The following is a 22,782-nucleotide window of genomic DNA, read 5'->3' as shown; positions in this document are numbered from 1 at the left end:
GGAGAGCAAAGCACACAATGGGGTGTGTGAGAGTCACGTTCTGGAAGAATGAGGCACCTGCGGGGCAGTGGGGAAGAGGTCACACTTTGGTTGGGGACGCACTTTGAAGGGGCTCCAAAGTGACCCCTCTGGGCAGCCCAGGAAGGCTTCCGAGCTGCAGCATGAGCTAAGCGGATTTGTGTGTTGGAAAGAACTTGCTGGAAGGTGCTCGAAAGTGGGGTGGAGAGGCTGATGCTGGAAGCAAGAACCAAGGGGATGGCTCGGGAGACATGTGACGGGTCCTGGGGCAGGCCGGGGGCTGGGCGGGAGGGGGCGGCACGGGTTCACCAGGGTTGCTCAGCCCTGTCTGTGTCTGCAATGATGGCGGGCCGACCCCAGCAGGACGGCTGATCATCTCATTAGATCCCAAATCCCCAGCAGAAATGAAAGAGCTTTAAATTCAATCATCGGTTGGAAGGCATCTCTTCTCATCAGCCGCAATCCATGGCCACCGCCATGCGCGTGCGGGCGCGCGGGCCCAGCCTTTGTCTTTCCGTGGGAGGCCAGAGAGTTATGTAGCCTATTATTTAGTTTAGAGAAGATCCATGTGATTTAAATCGGAGGCTTCGGACAAATTGCATTTGAAATTGAAAGGGGGTGAAGTACCCAGATGCTGTCATCAATTTAGGAAGATAACTAGGGTATTGGGGGGCCACGATGGCCTGTTTTACTCCAACTGTTACTTAAAATAAAAGACCCCAAGCTGAGTAACTCTAAATTTCTCGATCTGGGCCTTTGACAGGACGCTGAAGGATTCATCTGTAGCCGTCTTTATTTTTCGGTAAGACCTGGGGCCTTTTTCTTCCCCCAATGAATGAAGACGACGCCTCTGAATAACAAGCTGAGCCTCATTCTCTTCCTCCCCTCCCCCACAGAGTCCGTGTGGAAAACAGGCTAATTCATTCAGTCTGGATGGAAGCAAAGCGGAGGGCCAGAAGTCTGAGAACAGCACAAGAGTTCCAGCAGATGCCCTGCCTAAAGAAAGAAAAATAGAGTGTCTGTGAGGTCTAGGAAAGCAAAGAACAGCCTCGTAATGTCCTGTAATGTCAGCAAGAGCATCCCGGAAATGGCCAGTTTGCATATGTATTACCTTCATGTATATATTTTTTTAATTTTTTAATGTTTATTTTTGAGAGAGACAGATAGAGTGTGAGCGGGGGAAGGGCAGAGAGACAGAGGAAGAGGCAGGCTCCAGGCTCCGAGCCATCAGCACAGAGCCCGATGCGGGGCTCGACCTCACAAACCAAGAGATCGTGACCTGAGCCGAAGATGGAGACTTAACCAACTGAGCCACCCAGGCGCGCCACCCCCCCATCATATATACCACTATGGTAAGATTTATCAGGAAGGGATCCCTTAGAATAACGGGATCCTAAATTTACCCAGAAGCAGGAAAAAAAAAAATCAGCATCACCATTTAAACACGTACTTCTTTTTTTTTTTTTTTAATTTTTTTTTTCAACGTTTATTTATTTTTGGGACAGAGAGAGACAGAGCATGAACGGGGGAGGGGCAGAGAGAGAGGGAGACACAGAATCGGAAACAGGCTCCAGGCTCCGAGCCATCAGCCCAGAGCCCGACGCGGGGCTCGAACTCACAGACCGCGAGATCGTGACCTGGCTGAAGTCGGACGCTTAACCGACTGCGCCACCCAGGCGCCCCTAAACACGTACTTCTAACAGGACATGAATTTTAGGTCTCTACATATGTTTCATGTCAGAGCCTGAGCTGTCCGTCCACCCAGACCACACTGGGTTCGAACCCAGGTTCAAACACTTTGAGACTGTGGCATTGAGCTGGTGAAGTAACCTTTCTGAGATTTGGGTTCCTCATTTGCAGATCAGAGTAATGAAGGCACTTATATCCTCACACAGCTGTTCTGAGAGTTCAGTGAGATCATGCACGTAAAAACACGTCTTTGGTAAAATGTTGACTACAGGGCCCCAGCTCGCGGTGAGGGCTCAACACATGAGAGCGATTCCTATAGTTACTGTTTCCTTTTATTGGGTTTGTACAAAAAAGCAACTCGTAATCTCACCCTCCTCTCTAAAAAAAGCTAGAGTTAGTCCTGCTCTCGGGTCTGAGTGTTTAAAAATATTTCGAACGAAAGGCAGACTGGCTGGTGGGGGTGGGAGGCCTGAGGTATTTGGGAAGGGAAGACATCACAGATGGCCCATCAGGAACTTCACAGAGTGTCACATCCAGAGGTACCTGCCAGCTCAACCAGGGATGAATCTTCTATGAGGACCAGATGCTACTAATTGGCGAGGAATCCTGTGGCTGCCACCCAAAGAAGGGAACAAATTCTTTGCCACCACATGGCTCCTTTTTCCCTTCCAAGTGCAGCGTGTTAACTCTTTCCAATAGTCGTACAAGCTTCGGTCTCCGAAAGCCCATGCCCACAAGTAGGAAATTCCTAAGGAAGATACTGGAGCATTGATTTCATTGATTCTGATTCTCTGCTCAACAGGCGAGCCTGCATCCTGCATGATCTTTGGGAGAACCATTGATAGGACCCTCTGGATGAGGTGTCAGCTTAGGGTTCCAGTGTGGGACTCAGAAGTTCGATGCTCCCACTCTTCGCCTATTCCTGTCCTTATGCCATCTTTCTCCATGCCTCTCTCCCCCTTCCAAATTATCACCTCTTCCAAAGACAGGGATTGCTCTTCGTGCCCTCCACTGGGGGCTCCCAGAGCCTATCAATGGACCTGCCACATGGGATTGCTTTGCTCAACAGGTAGATAAATACGACTGGGGCCCCAATTACATTTTTAGCATTTCCCGCTGCCTCAATTCCCATACCTCAAATTAACACCATCTGCTCCCGTCTCATCAAATTATTCTCCATGCACTCCCACACATCCAGGCCTTCCTGCACACTGGTGTTTCCATCTAGAGTCCTCTGCATGGGACGGGCCAAACCCCATAAAAGGAGAACATGACAGAGCAGAGGTTATCAAAACCATAGCCTGTAACTCCCACCCACTTCCTGTGTCTGTCAGTGATGTTTCTCTGGAATATAGCCACGCCTATTTGTTGACATAGCGTCTGTGGCTGCTTCTGTGCTACAAGGGCAGGGTTGAGTAGTTGTTCTAGAGCTTCTGTGGCTCGGCAAGATTCAGGTATTCACTTTCTAGCCCTCCCGCTGGAAAGTTGCTAAGCGTCATTTTAGAGGCAAAAGCGTGGGCTGCATAGCAGCAGACTTGAGCTCAAATGCTGATGCGTCCATCAACAGTAGCTGTGTTATTTCCTCTCTAAACAGGAGACAATAAACCTATTTGGCAAGATGATTATAAAGGCAAAATAAAATAATAGTGTGGTAGCCAGCAGCAAATGGGTACACAGTTAATAACTATTTCCCTTTCTCTCTCTCTCTCTCTCTCTCTCTCTCTCTCTCTCTCTCTCTTTCCTCTTTCTTCCATGTATCAGTGAGCTCAGGCTGCGTAACAAAATATCACACCCTGGGAGGCTTCAACCACAAGAAGCTTATTTTCTCACAGTTCTGGAGGCTGGAAGGCCAGGATCGAGGCATCTGTCTCCTCCACCTGCAGATGGCCACCTTCTCACTGTGCTCTCCTGTGACCTCTCCTTTGTGTCCAGAGAGAGCTCTCTGGTGTCTCTTCCTCTTCTTACAAGGACTCAAGCCCTATAGGATTAGGGTCCCACTCTTATGACCTCATTCAGTTTTAATTATCTTCTTAAAGCCCTATCTCCGAATACAGTCACATTGGAGGTTGGGGCTTTACCATATGAATTGGGTGTGGGGAGCACGCCATTCATCCCCTTACACTCTAGTTGACTCATTTTCCTTCTCCTCTAACTTCGTGGGAATCTACCCAGGTTAGATTGTAGTATTGGCCCCATTCTTCACCCCTCCTAATTTGTATCTACACCCTATGCCATGTTCTTTTACATTTCCTCTGGCTAAAATGGCAGAGTGTAATTCCCTACCCTTTGACTTTGGGCTCAACCATGTGACTTGCATTGGCCAACAGAATGAGGTCGTGTGAGACTCTGGGCTGTCTGTTAACAACAATTTTGTGTTATCAGCTAACTGATGCACCACCAATCCATCGGTCTTGAAGACACGACCACAATTCTATCTTGTTTGGGTTCAAACCCTAGCTCCCCCATTTACTAGCCATGTTGTCTGGGGCAGGTGGATCAGACTCCATTTCTTTCTCTCTAACACCAAGATAAGAGCACCACGCCATAGTTTCTGTGAGACTGAGGTGCAATTATTAGGTAGGATGACACATGGTGGACGCTAAAATAACTATTGGTTTTCGTTCCCCTTCCTTGCTACTCCAAGAAGCTTTCCAAGAAATGCTGGGATAGAAGCAGTCATTTCTCACACTAAGTTTTTTTTTACCTCCCTCTGTGCATATTACTTGTCACTTGGCCTGCTTCCCTTGCTAGTTTATACAGGGGTTCCCACACCGCAGCAGCCATCAGGATCACCTGGGGACAATTTCAAACACACCAGTGAATGATCTCCACTTTAGTCCCGCTAAATATTTATGTTCAGGAATGGATACATAAATTCCCAAACCTTATGTATATTCTCCCCTGGCTAAGAAGCAAGGAGCAGGAGACTCAGGGAAGCAGAAACCGTATCTCAGAATCACTGAATCCCCAGGTTCCCCATCTGACCCAACACAGAGAAGATGCTCAGCGTACATCTTTTGAATGAATGAACTTTTTAGAGTGCACGCCTTTATGGAGAATCACAGCATTTTAAGAGCTGACATGAAGCCTCGTTATCCCAATGCAAAAGCAGAGGTCCAGTCTTAAGATTACAAAGGTGTCTCTTAAGGTGCTCCTCCCAGACAGAACGGGCTGACTTCCGAGAAGGCGGGAAACCTCTCATTGCCAAAGCTGCCCTTTCTTGAACATGTTGCACTTGCCCACTTTGAGACCCTCAGCCCCTCAGTGGAAGTCCAGGCTGTGGTAGGTGGACAGTCCTGCATTTGGGTCCAGGAAAAGGAGGTCATCTGCAGTCTTACCCAAAGACTACTAGAGACCCCACTAGGGCTGGAGGGCACAAGGCAAGGTGGACCCTCTTTATGAGCAACAATGTGTTTATAACCGTGGACTCTGAAATACCATATGATCCCATAATTCTGCTGCTGCATATTTACCCAAAGGAAGTGAAAACACTAACTCAAAAAGACATATGCGTTCCTATGTTTATTGCAGCATTATTTACAATAGTCAAGATATGGAAGCAACCCCAGTGTCCCTCACTAGATGAATGGATAAAGAAGATGTGGAATATTACACAGCCATAAAAAATGAGACCGTGCCATTGGCAGGGACATGGATGGACCTACAGGGTGTAATGCTGAGTGAGATAAGTCAGACAGAGAAAGATAAATCCCATACGTATTCACTTATATGTGGAACCCAAAAGACAAAAACAAACGAATGCACAACCAAAAAGCAGAATCAAGCCTGTAAATACAAAGAACAGCCTAATGGTTTCCAAAGAAGAGGACGTAGGGGGGACGGGCAAAGGGGGTGAAGGGGAGTGGGAGGTACAAGTCTCCAGTTATGGAATGACTAAGTCACAGGGATGCAAGGAGAGTACGGGGAGTATAGTTGACCGTATTCTAATAGTGACGGATGGTGACGGATGTTAGCTATGCTTGGGGTGAGCACAGTATAAGGTATAGAGTTGTTGAATCACCATTCTGTACCCCTGAAACTAATGTAACATTGTGTGTCAATTATACTCAAATTTTTAAAAATTGAGAGGCTCGGTCGGTTAAACGCCCAGCTCCTGGTTTCGGCTTCGGTCTTGATCTCACAGCTTCGTGGGTTTGAGCCCTGCCCTGGGCTCTGTGCTGGCAGTATGGAGCCTGCTTGGGACCCTCTCTCCCCTCTCTCTCTGCCCCTCCCCGACTTGCGCTCTCTCTCAAAATAAACAAACGTTTAAAAAATTAAAATTTAAGTTAAAAAAAATTTTTAATAAAAATTAAGTAAGAAAAACCAAATAAATTAGAATCTCCAATCCTGTTTGAACTCATGGGTTCACTAGCCAAAGGAGAACCTAAAAGCGAAGCCTCCGGTTGGCCTCCTTACACTCCAGCAAGGTTGGTAACATCCACAGGCAAGTGGTAGCCGACATTCGGATCAAAAACGATACACACGATTAAGCGATTCTTAATTATAAACTTAATCTAATAGCTTTGGGGACAGCAATGTTGTAGCTCTTTTTCCATCTTGGCAAAGCTTGCCTGTGCTCCCCAAATGCTCACCTACGTTCTGCTCAGCCCCAGAATGTCTGTGGAGCCATGTGACCATTTCTGGCCAATGGGATACGAGCAAAAGTGATTATCACCGCGACACAAGTCCTGTCCAGTCTTGGAACTTGAAAACGTTGCATGGCATGGCCCGCCTGCCACAGTGACCATGGAGACCCCACATTCCAACTGGCATAGCTTCAAGATGGAAGAAACCTAGATTCCCCAAGCAGGCAGAGATGCCCTGAAGACCCGCGAGACCCACATCTGACAATGTCAAGAACAGAAATAAGTTCATTCTGCTTGCACCACTGAGATCTCAGGGCATATTTTCTACTGCAGCATAGCATAGCCTCTCCTAGTACAAAGAAACCCACAGATTCCCATTTATCTTTTTTTTTTTTGAAGGGGCGGCAGGGGCCCCGGGGAAGGGTGAGCGGGAAAGGGACAAACAAAGAGGGAGAAAGAATCCCAAGCAGGCTCCACACTCAATGTGGAGCCAGACAAGGGGCTTGATCCCATGACTGTGAGATCATGACCTGAGCCGAAATCAAGAGTTGGACGCTCAACCGACTGAGCCACCCACGTGCCCCCCATTTATCTTCTAAGTTCTCCATCCCCGAACGTGGTGACGGTAAGTCATGGCGATGGGCACATGGGCCACACAAAAAGCCAGCAACCCAATGAAAGGGAAAAGCAAAGCAAACAGCTATAACAGCAAATGAAATACGTGTCCTAAGAGAGAGACGAAAGTACTCTTGGCAGCCTTCTGGCGGTGGCGTGAATGAGAAAGACTGAGAAATACAGCCACTACAAGACACCCAAAAAATGCTGGACTGAAAAAGAAAAAAAGTCTTCTTAAATACACAAGCCAGTAGTCTAGAGGCAAAGAAATCCCTCAAAGCCCTTCCCTCTCCCAAAAAAGGAGAAGAAATGGGAGCAGAAATCCAGGAGTGTAGTAGAATGCTGAATCTAGAAGCTTCCCTTGGGCTATCTTTCAATTCTCTCCCCGGGATTCTGCACTTTCACCTCATGGCCGTGCAGAGAAAGGAGGACAGCCTGGGATCCACACAAGGTCGGGATAATATCAGACCGTTCTTGTACAGCGCCAGGTTCTCTGGGGGCCACACTTCCAAGGAGGCAAAAACTAGGAAGAAAAAAAAAAACTTTCCCCACGCAGGGAGAAGATGAAGACGACCCGTCTGCCAAGCCTTCCTTAGAAGGAAGGAGGTAGGGATTACTTCCTAACCTCTCCTGAGAATTCCCAACCACAGATGTGCCACTCGCGGGGCTTTGGGAGCTGAATTTATACCATTTGATTTGTTTTAAAGCACAATCGGAGAATTTAAAGTGGTCCTGCGGTGGCAGTGCCTCCGAGCGGCTGGCAAATGTCCCCGAGCAAACGGAAGCAAATGTACGTTCTCCGAACATGCCCTCAAAGAATTATCGCAGGTATGAATTTCAATAAGTATGAGCTTACCACCAAGAATCACAAAACTCAGGAAGAAAAAACATGGCAATCAGCGACAGCAGCAACAACAACAAACAAGCGGGATAAAAGGCACAAAGGACGGCTTTCTACACCTGCAGAAGGTCCTCCGGGGATATCGCAGGCACAGCAGTCCCAGGGGACAGTGAGCAGCCCCAGATCAAGAACTAAGTGTGAGTGTTGGCATTGGCCAGGGGTCCAGACTGGTGTCCCTGCCACGAAAGAAAATCAGACAATCAGCTGGCCAGGGAGACAGCCACCGTCCTCGACCACTGCCATGGGTCTAATCCACAGCGGTGTGGGCTTCTCCAGCGGACACCGGCCTATTCTACCCTCCCCTGTGTCCATACAAATAGACGGGACCACGAAATACAGGCCATCAGCAAATGCTAACAAACTCGGTGTCTTTCTTCGGGCTGCCATAGCCAAGCACTATAGACTGGGTGGCTTGGAACAACAGAAATGTATTTCCCAAAGCTCTGGAGGCTGGGAGTCCAAGGTCAGGATGCCAGTATGGCCAGGTTCTGGAGAGATCGCTCTCCCGGGTTGCAGACTACCGACTCCTTGCTGTACCCCCACCTGGCGAAATGCGGGAGAGAGTGATCTCTGAGGTCCCTTTCCTAAGGGCACCAATCCCACTCGTGAGGGCTCCACCCTCATGACCGAACACCCCCCACCCCCGCCGCCAAAGTCTCCACCCTCAAATACCATCACATTGGGGTTGGGGATTTCAACCTCTGAATTTGGGGGAGACGCAAGCATTCTGTCAATAGCATTGTTTTATTCGGCTTTGGGTAGACCATAAACTCGGGAACGTGAAAGAAGTGAATTTTATGAACGACAGAGACGAATTAGCCAAACTCTTTTGAAATGAAAAGACAGAGAGAGAGAGAGAGACAAAGAGATGTCTGAGCTCAGCAGTGGCTAAGATCCAGAGTAAATAGTGAGCTTCACAAAATTACCCCTTTCAGTTTCGATCTTTTATACTTTAATCATCTCCGGCCACGGACACGGTTCTTGCCATGAAGACAAGAGCTCAGAATGAACGCAAGGATAATGAAGGTGAAATGCTATTATATTTAATACCATAATATCATTAATGCAACTCCAGTCAGAGATCAAGGACGTCCCAAATTAATTATTTCTTGTTCCAACACACACCATGAAATGGGCTTTCTAAATCAGAATGACACATCCCAACATTTTCTTTATTAAGATAATTCTATTTTATTTCTTGGATCCTTGCAGCTGAGGCAAGTTTTATAAATATTTAAGAGAAGAATTAGACGAGAAAACGCTGGATAATGCATGAATAGCAACCAGTTGGCTGAGACAGGGGCACGCAGAGAACTCACTTTGGAATCGTCCTGCTTTCGGTACACAAATTCTGCAAAATCTAGACAGTCTTTTCCCTTTGCGGAAAGATCAGCAGTCTCTGTAAAGGACACTGAGAACTTGCACGCCCTTCCAGATTTGCATTTTCCATTTTATTGCCAGAGTGAGGAGAGAAAGTCACTGCTTGAAATACACTCATTAAGGCTGAACTGAGTCTTCGCGGTCAGCAGTAAAAATTAGGCAAAATACGGATGACTTGCCTATTCACGGTCTCTCCTCGGTGGGTCTCTAATGGCTTGAATGATTGATCAGTTTGCAGAAAGTACTTTCCCCCCTCATTGGGGTCTCCAAAGAAATCTCAGCGTAGACAAAGACCTTGATCCTTGGAGATAGTTGAGGATCTTGTGACTTGTCCGCACAGAGCGACTTGCGTGGTGTGGCAGAGGGTCCCGTCCATTGTGAGGGGACAGCCGCCTTTTGTGGCTGGCAGAGCATTTTTATGAGCCCGTGTGCTGATTTCCAGGAAGGCACCATCAACCGCCCCAAACCGAGGTATCGCTTCTCTCCGTGCGGTTGGACAGCTTCTTCAAAGAAAACGCTTTCTGCAAAATGCCTCCCCAGTTGATGCTTCACAGTTGGCTAATTGCCAGGGTAATCGGTTCTAACCATTTCCCTTCTAAAAGCATCACTCTTGACTTGATCATTTAATTCTCAAAACGCCTTCGACTGACGGGAAAGTATGCTATTTTACTTGCAAAGCTGATTGCAAATTATTTTCTGATTGCAGATTTATTTTGTTTGTGACAAAATGTTTCCCGCTAATTGCTAAAATCATCTTGTAGGAACTTGCGTTTGAACACCTCATCTATTAACCCACTGTAGTTTCTCCCTAATCCCTGTTTTCATCCTTTTATTTATTTTAAACACCTATTTACAGGATCATTAATCCTCATCAATATTGTCTGGAATCCTTCAGCAACTACCAGGACTGTCTCTGCAAAGAAAGCCTTACAGTCAGTGAAACTCGACACTCAACAGTCTGCCTTGCTCATCAACCTTTCCTTCCTGGGGTGGATGAGAGATGAAGAGAAAAGCCCTCTCGGCTTGATCCACGATGGGGAATGGAAAACAAGAGACACGAATCTGGTTGGTCAAGAGAGAAATATCTTTTTTTTTTTTTTTAATTCAAGTTAGTTAACACACAGTGTAGCCTTGGCTTCAGGAGCAGAACCCAGTGATTCATCTCTTAACATCTGCAGCTCTGTTACTTGGGTTTAGTTTCTATCCTCCAGATTTTTTTCTGTTATTTTGCATTTGAGATGGAAGGAAATAGTATTGCACATAAATGTTCATTTCTTGAGGGGCTTCTGCACAGTGACAGAAGAGAACTGATTTTTCCTAAATACCACGGGGATGACAGATTTATAAACCCAAAGACCAATCTTGGGAGACTCTCGTGTAGGGAGGGGTCTTGACAAACGTCAGCCCGTGCCAGACCGGAGGTCCTTCTCAACACTGCCCCCTCCCCCCGAAGGCCAGCAGAGAGAAGGAACTCAGGTTTGGGGCCAAATAAACGAGCACTTGACAACTTCTCTGGGCTCTGTGAGGATGCAGCAATTGTCAAGAAAGAACTTTTATCTGACTCTAATTTTCCCCAGCTCTGCTTGGCCAAAGTTCATGTCGAGTTGACCTTAATTCATTTAGCGTCTTGGATATGCTTCAAGCTTAGCTATATTAACTCTTCCTTCCTAGTGGGCTCCCGTGCTCACTGCAAACCCCTTTCCTGGATCTGGCAGAGAATTGCCTATAATTATCCTTAATGTACTCCTGGAGCAAAGATATGCGTGTTAAGAGCCAAAATAGAAGGTTAACTACAAACTGCACAGTAATGCAATTACCTCCCAATTATCCCTTTCAATGCTTAGCGAATGAATAGGAGACATTAAGCTCAATTCTGCAGTAGAATCTCTGGATATTGGAGGTGGGGGTGGAGGTAGGGAGAAGCAGAAGGAAGGAGCAAATTAAGGCTGCTGTGGGTAATGGATGCCAGGGAATACTGGTGCCGTCTCACTGGAATAATTCCTCTCGGTATTGGATTTCTTTCAAATTCTTCTGGTTGCTGTATCCTGCAGAAGGTGCATTGGGTTAACAGAGTGTCCCATCTCTATTTGATTTAGACCGTACTCAGCAATGACCTTGTGCAAACGTCTCTGTATAGGGGGCAGGTGCGTTACCCCCCCGGAAGTGCGTATCCGGAGGTTATCAGATACAAGCGGTCCATCAGACGTAAGCCAGTCAGGAATGTTCGGCTGGGGATGAACAGGGTATATACCCTGCCCAGGTTGGGCTATACCACAAAAGAGGGGCTCCACAAAACAGAGGAGACCTGAAAAGGGAGTTTAACCAAGGCAGCCTAATTGTAAAGCCAAGAGGAAGGACCCTAGTGCAAAGAGTGAGGGGGACAGACTTTTCAAAGCCAAGTCCCTCCAGAGAATGTTGAGATTCCTCTCTGGCTGGAGCATGGCACCAGACGTGGAGATGACTTATAGGAACCCTAAGAGTTGGGGAATTAAAGGCACTCATGTGCCAGCTTTACCGACACCTACATCCCCCCCGGTGTCACACACGAGGGCAGCTACTCGTTATCAACCTGGACTTTGTCGTTGGTCAGCTGCAGCAAGCGACCCAGTATTCAAGACATAACCCTTACTTCTTTGTTGTTTTAAGTTCATTTCTTTAAATTCAAGTTAGTTAACCTACAGTGCGGTATCGGTTTCCAGAGCAGAACGCAGTGATTCATCACTTACACCCAGCGCTCGTCCCAACAAGCGCCCTCCTGGATGCCTGTCATTCGTTTAGCCCATCCCCCCTCCAGGAACCCTCAGTTTGTTCTCTGGATTTAAGAGTTTCTTATGGATTGCCTCCTTCTCTGTTTTTATCTGATTTTTCTTTCCCTTCCCCTGTCATCTGTTGGGTTTCTTAAATTCCACATACGAGTTAAATCCTATGATATTTGTCTTTCTCTGCCTGACTTATTTCGCTTCGCTTAGCACCCTCCAGTTCCATCCACGTTGTTGCAAATGGCAAGGTTTCATTCTTTTTGATCTCCGAGTAGTATCCCATTGTATATGTATATAGACCACATCTTCTTCATCCATTCAGCGGTCAATGGACATTTGGGCTCTGTCCATACTTGGGCTATTGTTGATAGTGCTGTTATAAGCATTGGGGTGCACCTGCCCCTTTGAATCAGCATTTTTGTATCCTACTTCTTAAATGGCTCTTGTCCATTTTCATCCACTTAACAGAGATTTTTTTTTTATTTTTTTAAAGTTTATTTATTTTTGAGGGAGACAGAGACAGAGCATGAGCAGGGAGGGGTGGAGAGAGAGGGAGACACAGAATCCGAAGCGGGCTCCAGGCTCCGAGCTGGCAGCACAGAGCCTGACGCGGGGCTCGAACCCACGAGCCGTGAGATCATGACCTGAGCCGAAGTTGCGTGCTTAACCGACTGAGCCACCCAGGCGCCCCTTGACAGACATTATTATTCATCTAAATTATAATCTTTGTGATTATATTGGCTGCTATGGTCATATACTGTGGTGTAATAAGTCATCCCAGAACTTAGTGGTTTCAAACAGCAGTATCATGTATGTCATGATCCTACAGGTGGACTGAGGTCAAGGCAGCTGGGTCTGTCTCAAGGTGTCTCGTGTGGAGGCAGCTGGGAACGTGCTCATCTGAAAGCTCACCTGGTTCCATGTCTAAGGTGGCTCGTTCATGTACGAGGCAGTTGCCACTGGTTATTTACTTAGGAGCTTAGCTGAGACTGTTGACTGGGGTACCTACATGTGGTCTTTTCTTTTTAGCTTCGGCTTATCCCAGCTTGGCAGCCAAGTTCTGAGAGAGAATGCCCCAAAGATAAGCATTCCAAAAGACCCAGGCAAGAGCCACCAGGCTTCTGATGACCTACCCGCAGAAATCCTAGAACGTATCTTTATGGTACTCCACTGGTCAAATGAGTCACTAAGGCCAGCTGGGATTCAAGGCTCCAGCTCCTGATGTGAGAAACACCACATACTTATAGGGAGGGAAAGAATGGGTGGTGGCCATCTTCGGAGACAACCCACCACAGGAGCGAGAATCCCAAATTTCCATCATATGAAAATTGATATTCTTCCTTCAGTGCCATCATTGAGAAGAACAGTGATAATGCAGGACTGAGGGGAAAGGTCAATGGCACATTGCTAGCGTCTTCCTTCCAGGTTAAGGTCTCTCAAATTATTTCTGACCCTGTATTCGATGGAATTAGGCTTATCTATGAGTCACTGGAAAAAAAAAATGACTTTTGTGGCCTTAACACCACAGAAGTTGATCACTCATATAAAATCTGTCCAATGGCAGAAAGTTCTGGGCTGTTTTTATAGACTCTGTTCCACAAACTCTTCAAGGACATGGGTCCTTCTAGTTCAACACTCAGCCATCCTGAGAGCACAGCCCTCCTCAAGGTCCAAGATTGCTTGGCATTGGCCAAGTGGCAAGATGGAAATACGGATGAAGACGAGCTGAGAGCTGACGCTAGCTGCTCGTCAAGCAAGTTCTAGAATCCTCCATGCAATACTTCTGCTTACGCCCAACTGGCCAGAACCCAGTCACACAGTCAGACCAGCTACAAAGGGATCCGCAACCTTTGTTTTGGGTCACCATCTTCCTGTTGAAAATTCATGGGTTTAGATTCTTTTTTTTTTAATGTTTATTTATTACTTAGAGAGGAGAGAGAGAGAGAGAGAGAAAGAGGTGGGGAGGGAGGGACAGGAGAGAGGGAGACCCAGAATCCGAAGCAGGCTCCAGGCTCTGAGCTGTCAGAACAGAGCCTGATGCGGGGTTTGAACTCACGAACTGTGAGATAATGACCTGAGCTGAAGTCAGACGCCAACCGACGGAGCCACCCTGGTGCCCCCATGGGTTCAGATTCTAAAGGAAGCCTGAAATATTGGTTATAAGGGGATCCACCAGTGCTCTCTGGGTAAACCCACCCCCTTCTGCCCTTGCGAGTAATCACACTCTTGACACTCCTATCACGATGCTGGAAGGATTTGCTCCTCCCCTTTGAAAATCTCTGTTCTTTCCGTATCCCGTATCCAAGATGTTTTGGTGAAACTGTATCATCCTTAATTTCCATTAAGAAAATAACAGGCATTTTTGAGTTTCCAATCATGAAGTTATATTATAATATTCAATGTGCCCTTTAAATATTCTTCCTCTCTCAGATATTCTCATTAACCTGGTCACTATTCCCAATACACACACTGTCCTGATCGAGAGTCATTCCTTCAGGACAGACAGAGCCACAGACTTCATTCGGAGTGCCAGCTCGGATCGGAAGTGGTAACCTGGAGAACTGCATCTGGGCACCTGAGACTCGTGTGTAGAGCCCAGGTTCTCCCTGGTCTCCACACTGAACCCCAGTAAGGGGTATGGGCTACTTTGCACTGTCTGCCTCTCCCCTGGCCTCGTATCAACCCAAGTTGACCAAGTACCATTGACATCATGCGTCGGACTTCTGACCACTTCCTCTGGGGGTCAGCCCCACACCCAAGCCAGGCTCCCAGCCTCCGTGCTGCCGGATCCCCAGCCTGCTTCCTCTCCATTTCCTCCTGAGGGGTGAAGTCCCAGCACGCCTCGCTACTCAAAGCCCCAGGGTGATGGCGTCACAAGGGCTGGGTCCTATGGAAATGACAATGAGGGCAACAGAAATCCTGAAAGGGGAGTTATCCGCATGGCTGAGACCTCTCCACTCCCATCGGCAGGGAAGGGAGCAGAATGATCACCCAAGGAGGCCAGCAACTGACAGACAGGAAGTGAGCACAGAGAATCCTAGAAAAATCCCATCGATCATCAGGGGCCAGAAACCAGGGGACAAGCCTATAAGCGAAGAACCAGGTGGTGCCAGACTGAGCGGGTGGTAAGACTCGGAGGCGGGAACAAAGAAAAGAATCAAGGACACCCGATGCGAACAAGGCCAGGTGCCCAAAATGCCATCTCACTGGGCACGGAACACACCACAAGAGGACAGTCAGCCTGGCCAAGGGGTCCGGGGTCAGGATGGGCACCGCAATCAGAAGAGAAACTGACTCACCCGGGACTTAGCTTGGAAGGGGGGGGGAAGAGCCTATTCCAAGCAGGCAGGTCTGGCTTAGAAGAGCTGAGACAGCCAGCAGCCACTTCAGATGGAAAGCTGCCCGCGCTTCATCGAGTGCTTTTCCAAAGGCGGCCCTGGGAAGCCGCGGCTGCGGCTGTAACAAAGCCAGCCGAGCCCCAGACAAGCCTTTTGTAAGGCCGGTTGCTCCATTTTGTTTCACATAATTTATTGCTCAGTACATATCGATAATACGATTGTCAGCCCCGCAGACATTTTCCATTTTAATAGTTCACATGAGATACCGCATTATTGATCCTACACCACTAAATAAAAAACTCGTTTGTCAAGGGAGCACAGAATGGCTTTTAATGGCCACAGCCAAACACCTGCTACTAGTTAGGGAAGAAAAATAACCATCCTGCCGCAAGGACATTTGGAAGCGGCCTCGAGATGCTCTTTTTTAGGGATTCGCAGGGCTCTCGGAAAACAGGGGTGCTTTCTCCAAACGTCCGAAGGCTGACTTTCCCATTGATGGTAGGAAATAGCTGTCATTCCCAAAGCATCTACCATGTCCCAGGCATTTTTACTTCCGGTGCCTCATCTTACGTGGCCTTCGCGGCGATCTAGCAAAGGCACATATGGGTACATTTCACAGGACGCTCTGGCAAGTGAGGCACAGCAAGCAGCAGCAAGTGGAACGAGGTGTCTGTTTCTCATTTAGGGAGTCTGATGGCCGATGCTCAGGTGCCGACTGATTCCAGGGCTCTGTCATCCTCAGCTTTTCCCACACGGCCACGGGGCAGATGCCAGGCAAGCAACCAACGACGTCTGCCACCTTCAGATGAGGGACCCTGGGTGACCTCAGCGACTCAGCCCATGTTCCGTGACTAAGAAGGAGCAAAGACGCCAGAATCTTTGTCTGCAGGGTTCCAAATGAGTTTTCTTGCCATGGATGATACCAACACTTTACCAACCACACCGTGGTATGGGCTGAGCTGTGTCTCCCACAGCCAAAATTCATATGTTGGCGTCCTAACTCCCAGTGCCTCAAATATGACTGTATATGGAGATGGGGTCTTTAATTTTTTTCAATGTTTACTTATTTTTGAGAGAGACAGAGCATAAATGAGGGAGGGGCAGAGAGAGAGGGAGACACAGAATCCGAAGCAGGCTCCGGGCTCTGAGCTGTCAGCACAGAGCCCGACGCGGGACTCGAACTCACAAACCACGAGATCGTGGTCAGGCCTTGAGATCGTGGTCAGACCTGAGCCGAAGTCAGACCTTCAACCGACTGAGCCACCCAGGCGCCCCAAGATGGGGTCTTTAAAGAGGTAATTAAGTTAAAATAACATCATTAAGATGGGCCCTAATCCAACCTGACTGGTGTCCTTATAAGAGGTTAGGACAGAGACATGCACAGAGGGAAGACCATGTGAGGACACAAGGAGAAGGCGACCATCTGCACACCAAGGAGAGGCCTCAAAAGAAACCAACCCTACCAACACCTTGATCTTGAACTTGCAGCCTCCAAAATGGTGAGAAAATGAATTTCCGGTCATCTGCTAACTCTCTCCTTTCGTCAGGAATTTCCCCCTTCCAGTTAACGTGTGTTTTTTCCTCAAGGACCAACTAATATTTCACAGTGTTATAGAGCTGTAATTTATATACAATAAGGTGCATTATTTTTAGAGAGAGAGCATGAGTGGGGGGAGAGGGGCAGAAGTGGGGAGAGAGAGAGAGACTATCTTAAGCAGGCTCCGCACTCAGCATGGAGCCCGACTTGGGGCTCGATTCCACCACCCTGGGATCATGACCTGGGCTGAAATCAAGAGTCAGACACTCAGTTGGTTGAGGCACCCCAAGGTGCACATATTTGATAGGCTTTGAGATATGGATACACTCGTGAAAAAAATCACCATATTCAAAACAACGTACACATCATCGCCCCCGAAATTTTCTTTGTGCCCCTTGGTAATTCCTCTTCTCTGCCCCCACCCCACCCCTGGCCACCACTGACCTGCTTTCTGTCCCCATCAGTCAGTTTGTGTCTTCCAGAGTTTTATATAAATGGAACCATGCAGTAAGTGTTCTTTTGTCTGACTTCCTTGACTCAACGTAATTATTTTGAGATTCAGCCATGCCACGTGTCTCACCGGCTTATTCCTTTTTATTGTTGAGTACCGTTGCATTATATGGATATACCACAGTATGTTTCCCCAATCACCTGTTGAAGGCTGTTTGTGTTCTACCTAGTTAGTGTTCGCCGTGAACATTCACATGTAAGTCACTGCATGGAAAAATGTTCCCTTTTGTCTTCAGTGAACATCTAGACATGGACTGGCCGGATCCTATAGGGAGTGAATGTTTAATTTAACTTGTGAAGAAATTGATTCCCTCTTTTCCAAAGTGGCTGTCCCAGCCGTCGGGGATGGCAATCAGTTCTTCTGCTTCATCCTCAACACTTGGTCGATCTTTTCCTATTTTAGCCATTCTAATAGGTGTGCAGGGATAGGCTCACTGTGGTTTTAATTTGCATTTCCTTAATGATGGATGATGCTGGCCGTCTTTTTATGTACTTAGGGCTTATGTACATCCTCTTTGTTAAAGTGTCTACTCTGGACACTAATCTGTCAGCCTATGCGTTGCCTCCAGTCTGTGGCTTATCTTTTTCTTCTCTTTTTTGTCAACCGAAGTCTAGTTGACATACACTGCTACCCTTTGTTCCAGGTATACAACATAGTGATTCGACATCTTTTTATTCTCTTAGTGTTTGGGGCAGACGAGAAGTTTTTAATTTCAAATTAAGGTCGGCTTAGCACATTTTTTTTCTCTGAAAAATCGCACTTAGAGTATTGTCTCCCGACTCTTGGCATAGACCGCGTAAGATATGACCCAGATAAGCCCTCCCTTCACTGTCCTTCACTATCTTACAAGCCTGTGTCTTCCCAAACTCCAGGCATGAGGGTTTGCCTTATAAACGGAGATGAACACGATGTTGGAATCACACTCTTTATTTAGTCTTCAGTAATGACCTTCTTCACCCCAAGACATGGGCACCATCCGGAGCAGGCAACCACTAAGGTCGAGCCAGGAAAAGCTTTTAGCGAAAATATCTGCTTTTCTCCCACACGACTGGAGAGGGTCTGGCTGAGTGGGATCCATCTTGCCCCGCACACGTCCTTGCCTAGACAGTCACCCTTCTCTCTTACAGCTTCTCATTTGGGGAAAAGCGGGGTGAATGTATGAAAACTAGAGTTACCAGAAGAATATCATTCTCTGTGTGTCCGAACCATGTGGCATTTGTATATATTAATATTAATTTTAATAATCCTGAAATCTTAATAGGATCATACAATTCTAATAATAACCATTAGCTACGGGGCACCATATAGTGTTAGGTAATTTACATACGTCATTCGTTCGTGAATTCTTCCCATACTTTCATGCTTCCGTATCTTACTTTTAGACCTTTGATCCATTTGGAATTTATCCTGATGTAGACATGAGGCATGGACCCGGCTTTTTCCCCCCCTCCAGTTTATACAGCCCGATTTATGGATGAATCCATTTTTTCGCCACTGATTTGAAATTCCTCCTGTATCATCTACAAACCTCTTTCATATATTTCCATCTGCTTCTGAACTTTCTATTCTTTTCCATTGATCCGCTTGACCAAGCGCCTTACTGTTTTTATTACTGAGGCTTTATGATATGTTTTAAAATCTGCCAACGGTCTCTCCCACCCTCTTTTTTCCCCCAAAGGTTTTTGGTATAATCATTATTATTTAAATCTCCATTCAATCTACCCAGTTCCAAATCAGGAATCGTGTAAAAATGCTACAGATTTTTCGTACTCCGCCCCAGCCCTCCCACACGGGAGTCTTCATGAAAGGAGTCGGGACTGTGTGTTTTTAACAACTGCACCAAACACCATCAGCCACCCAGCATGTGGGAACCGCGGCTTGGAAAAGCGGATCCTGAAAACAGCCAAGAGGCGTTGCGATGCACCAGGTGACAGCCTGACAGGTACACGTGGCGTCGGATGACCGCAGGAACCGTGGATCTCTGGAAACTTGCCCTAGGTCTGGCCTGGCAACGGTAACGCTCAATGCATCTGTGCTCGGTAAGTTAACAGACGAAAGAACGGACACAGACAGAGGACAGGCACGTATCATGGAAAGGGCCGCGGGAGGGCTTGCTGGGAAACCCCTTCCTGCTCAGACACCACGACGGAGAGACTGGCCAAGCAGAGAGAAGTGGAAGGAGGGACGCCTTCCCTGAAGGCACCAGCAGAGTCAGGAGCGGGGGAGGCCAAGAAGGTGGAGAATGAGACAAGTAACTGACACGCAGGCCTAGAGATGGGTCTCATACCTTTCTGTGCTCTTGCGTTTGTCCAGGTGATTGAGGCACATGCCACAGCTTCAGGTGTGGGTGGAGGAAGTGAAGGAAAGAGTTTGGAGGAGCTACATGAAGTGAACAGTCCCCGCAAGACCCAGCAATGACGGCCAGGACCGGGCTCCGGAAGAAAAAAGCCCAGGAGCAGAGGGTGGTCAGTCTCTGTGGGACGAGATGGCCGGAAAGAAGCATTTGCCCCGACAGTGCAGAGTCAGAGGCTTCTTGAGGCAGCTGGCCTGGGGAAGGATCCTCAGAAGAAGGGGATCTATCTATCTATCCTTTACCATCTTCCCCCCACCGTGGTCCTACCCCTGGCCCACAGAGAAAATAAAATCCCCACCCAGCTTCTTACCTGCCCCAAAGAATGCAGGATGCGAGGGAACATCTGCCCCCCTCCCTACTCCTTCCTTAGCTCCTCCCCACAGAACGTTCTGATCATCCCAAAGCAGATTTTCCCGGGGAAGGTGTCAACGTGGAGACCTAGGCAGGAGAGACCCGGAACCCAAAGACATTTCAGGCGCTGGCAAAGGGCCAGGTTGGACCAACTGAGGCATGAAGTTCACCTTCAGTCCACTCATGTCACAAGAACGTGCTGGCATTGCTTTTATCCATTTTTTATAGCTGAGCAGGCGGGCGCTTGGCCAGAGTCACCAAAACGTGTGCGTGTGGGAGGTGTGCCAAGACGGTCCAGAAACCTCTCCGAGCCTCTCTGGCGAAGGCAAGCTTCTCGTGCCTCGTAAAATCTTCATACCGCGCAGAAGGAATCGGCAACAGCTGCACATCTTCGTGGAGGCCGGGGAGGGCCGGGAAGCCCAAGCCACTATCTGGGAGCGTGCAACGTTATCTTCTGCTGCAAGGAACTGTCTTCCTAAGTTCTCTTGGCCCTTGCCAGGAAAGAAATAGTACATCTGCTGACTGCGTCTGTTGGCATCTTTCCATTGATCATGTCACCGCTGCACTGTGACAATGACACAGTGACAGAGAGGGCACCAATGTCTCGTCTTGGTCCTTCTCACATGCGACTCACTAATCGACATTGATCACAAGCCCTGGATACCTCTCCGTCAGAGGCACCATTAATTCATACAAACAAGGCCTTGGTTCATCGGGGCAAATCCACTTGTAAAAGTAGGGACTGGTCCATGAAATTATCCACTGGCCTGGAGGCCACTGTGGTCTTGATCACACGGATTCTCAAACGGTGCTCCCCAAGGCAGCAGCGTCGGGATTACGTGGGAACTTATAAGCAATGCAGATTCTCAGGTAACCCCCCATCGCCCAGAACAACTGAGTGGGAAACTCTGGGGGCGGGGCTTAGCAGTCAGTGTTTACCCCACTGGTAAAACCCCACTCTCCAGTGTGTGAACCACTGGTCTGCACAATGTACTAGAAGCCTGTCCTGAAGTTCCCCGTAAGGCTTCAGAAAAAAATCCTTATCCTCTGTGTGGGGGAGAGCCAGGACAGATGGTCCAACCAGATCCACCCTCTGTCGGCTGTGAAGGTCCCCACTGGTGAAGGCCACACTGCCTTCTGCACAGCCTTCCCCGCGAGAGCCCAATATGGGGCTGTGAGCAAGACAATCCTGCCACTATGGAGTCATTACTATTCAAGTCAGAGTCCCTGGAGCTCCCGTTGGCCCATCAGAACCTCTATGAGGCCTTTCCAGAATTGACCTACAGACGCAGATCATTCTATTCTAGCACTAAGGTCACATACCCAAAATTCAAAGTCACAATGGGCCACCAACCCTCATTCCTCGCTGGAGTCTGGACCTCTCAACTTCCTGGCCAGCCAGCACATCGGGAGAGCTGAGCGGTGTCTGGGGAGCAGGAGAGTCACCCACCAGCCTTGAATTTTTGTAGCTGGAGAAAATTCAATGGGAAGGACCAGAGGCTGCTTCGAAAGGGAAGACGTGAGCAGCCATTCATAGCTTATCCAGACACAGTAAGAGCTAATGGCTACTGAGGGCTCACAGTGTGAGCACTGAGCCTCCCACACTCTGTCCTGGTGTCCCCACGACAGCTAAAAACCCTGTGGGGCTTCAACATCATTATGCCCACCATACGGATAGAGTGACTGAGGCTCAGCCAGGCTGAAGGATTTGTCCAAAACCACGCAAAGAGAGAACGTTGAAATCAAAAGTTGACCTGAAGTATGGTCTGACAGCAGCAACTGCAACTCTCATGGCCCTCTTTAAAAAAGGAAAAAGAAAGAAAAAGAAAGAAAAGAAAAGAAAAGAAAAGAAAAGAAAAGAAAAGAAAAGAAAAGAAAAGAAAGAAAAGAATTTCTATAGGGGCACCCGGGTGGCTCAGTCGGTTAAGCAGCCGACTCTTGATTTTGACTCGTGAGATCGAGCCCCGGGTTGGGCTCTGCTCGGACAGCGTGGAGTCTACTTGGGATTCTCTCTCTCTCAGCCCCTCCCCTGCTCCTTCTCTCTCTCTCCCTCCTTTCTCTCTCTCAATAAGTCAGTAAGTATTTTTTTAAAAGATTTTATATATACAGTTGACCCTTGAACAACACAGGTTTGAACTCTATGGGGCCGCTTGTATGTGGATCTTTCTTGATAAATGTGATAACAGTATTTTCTCTCTTCCTTATGACTTTCTTAACGGCATTTCCTTTTCCCTAGCTTACTTGATTACACAAATACAGTATATAACACGTGTAACACACAAAAATATGTGTTCACTGACTGTTCACGTTATCAAGAAGGCTTCCGGTCATCAGTAGGCTGTTAGTAAAAGTTTTGGGGGCATCAAAAGTTAGATGTGGATTTTGAACTGTGCAGGGGGTCGGCGCCTCTAACTCCTGCACATTCGAGGGTCAATTGTACAGATTTGGGTGAGCGTGTGTGTATGTAGGGAAGGGGTTATAGATCACAGTTCCTCACAAATAATCCTTTGGGTTGCCTCTTGATAATCTTGGGATAAGCACTCATCAGGGGAGTGTAAGGAAGCAATAAGGGAGACATTGCTACCCCTAATCAGGAATGCAGAATCATGGGCTCAGACCAGGTCGACCAGCTGACTAGTGCAGGGCGCTGGACCAGCAGGGTCGGGGCCTGTTTGGATGAGACAGTCAGCAACCCGTACATACATACTAAGCATGCACAGCACAGAGATGAGCCCTGGCAAAGG

This window comes from Prionailurus bengalensis, chromosome E3 (genome assembly GCF_016509475.1).
Source record: "Prionailurus bengalensis isolate Pbe53 chromosome E3, Fcat_Pben_1.1_paternal_pri, whole genome shotgun sequence".
NCBI classification, from domain to species: Eukaryota; Metazoa; Chordata; class Mammalia; order Carnivora; family Felidae; genus Prionailurus; species Prionailurus bengalensis.
This window is presented reverse-complemented; position numbering follows the sequence as displayed.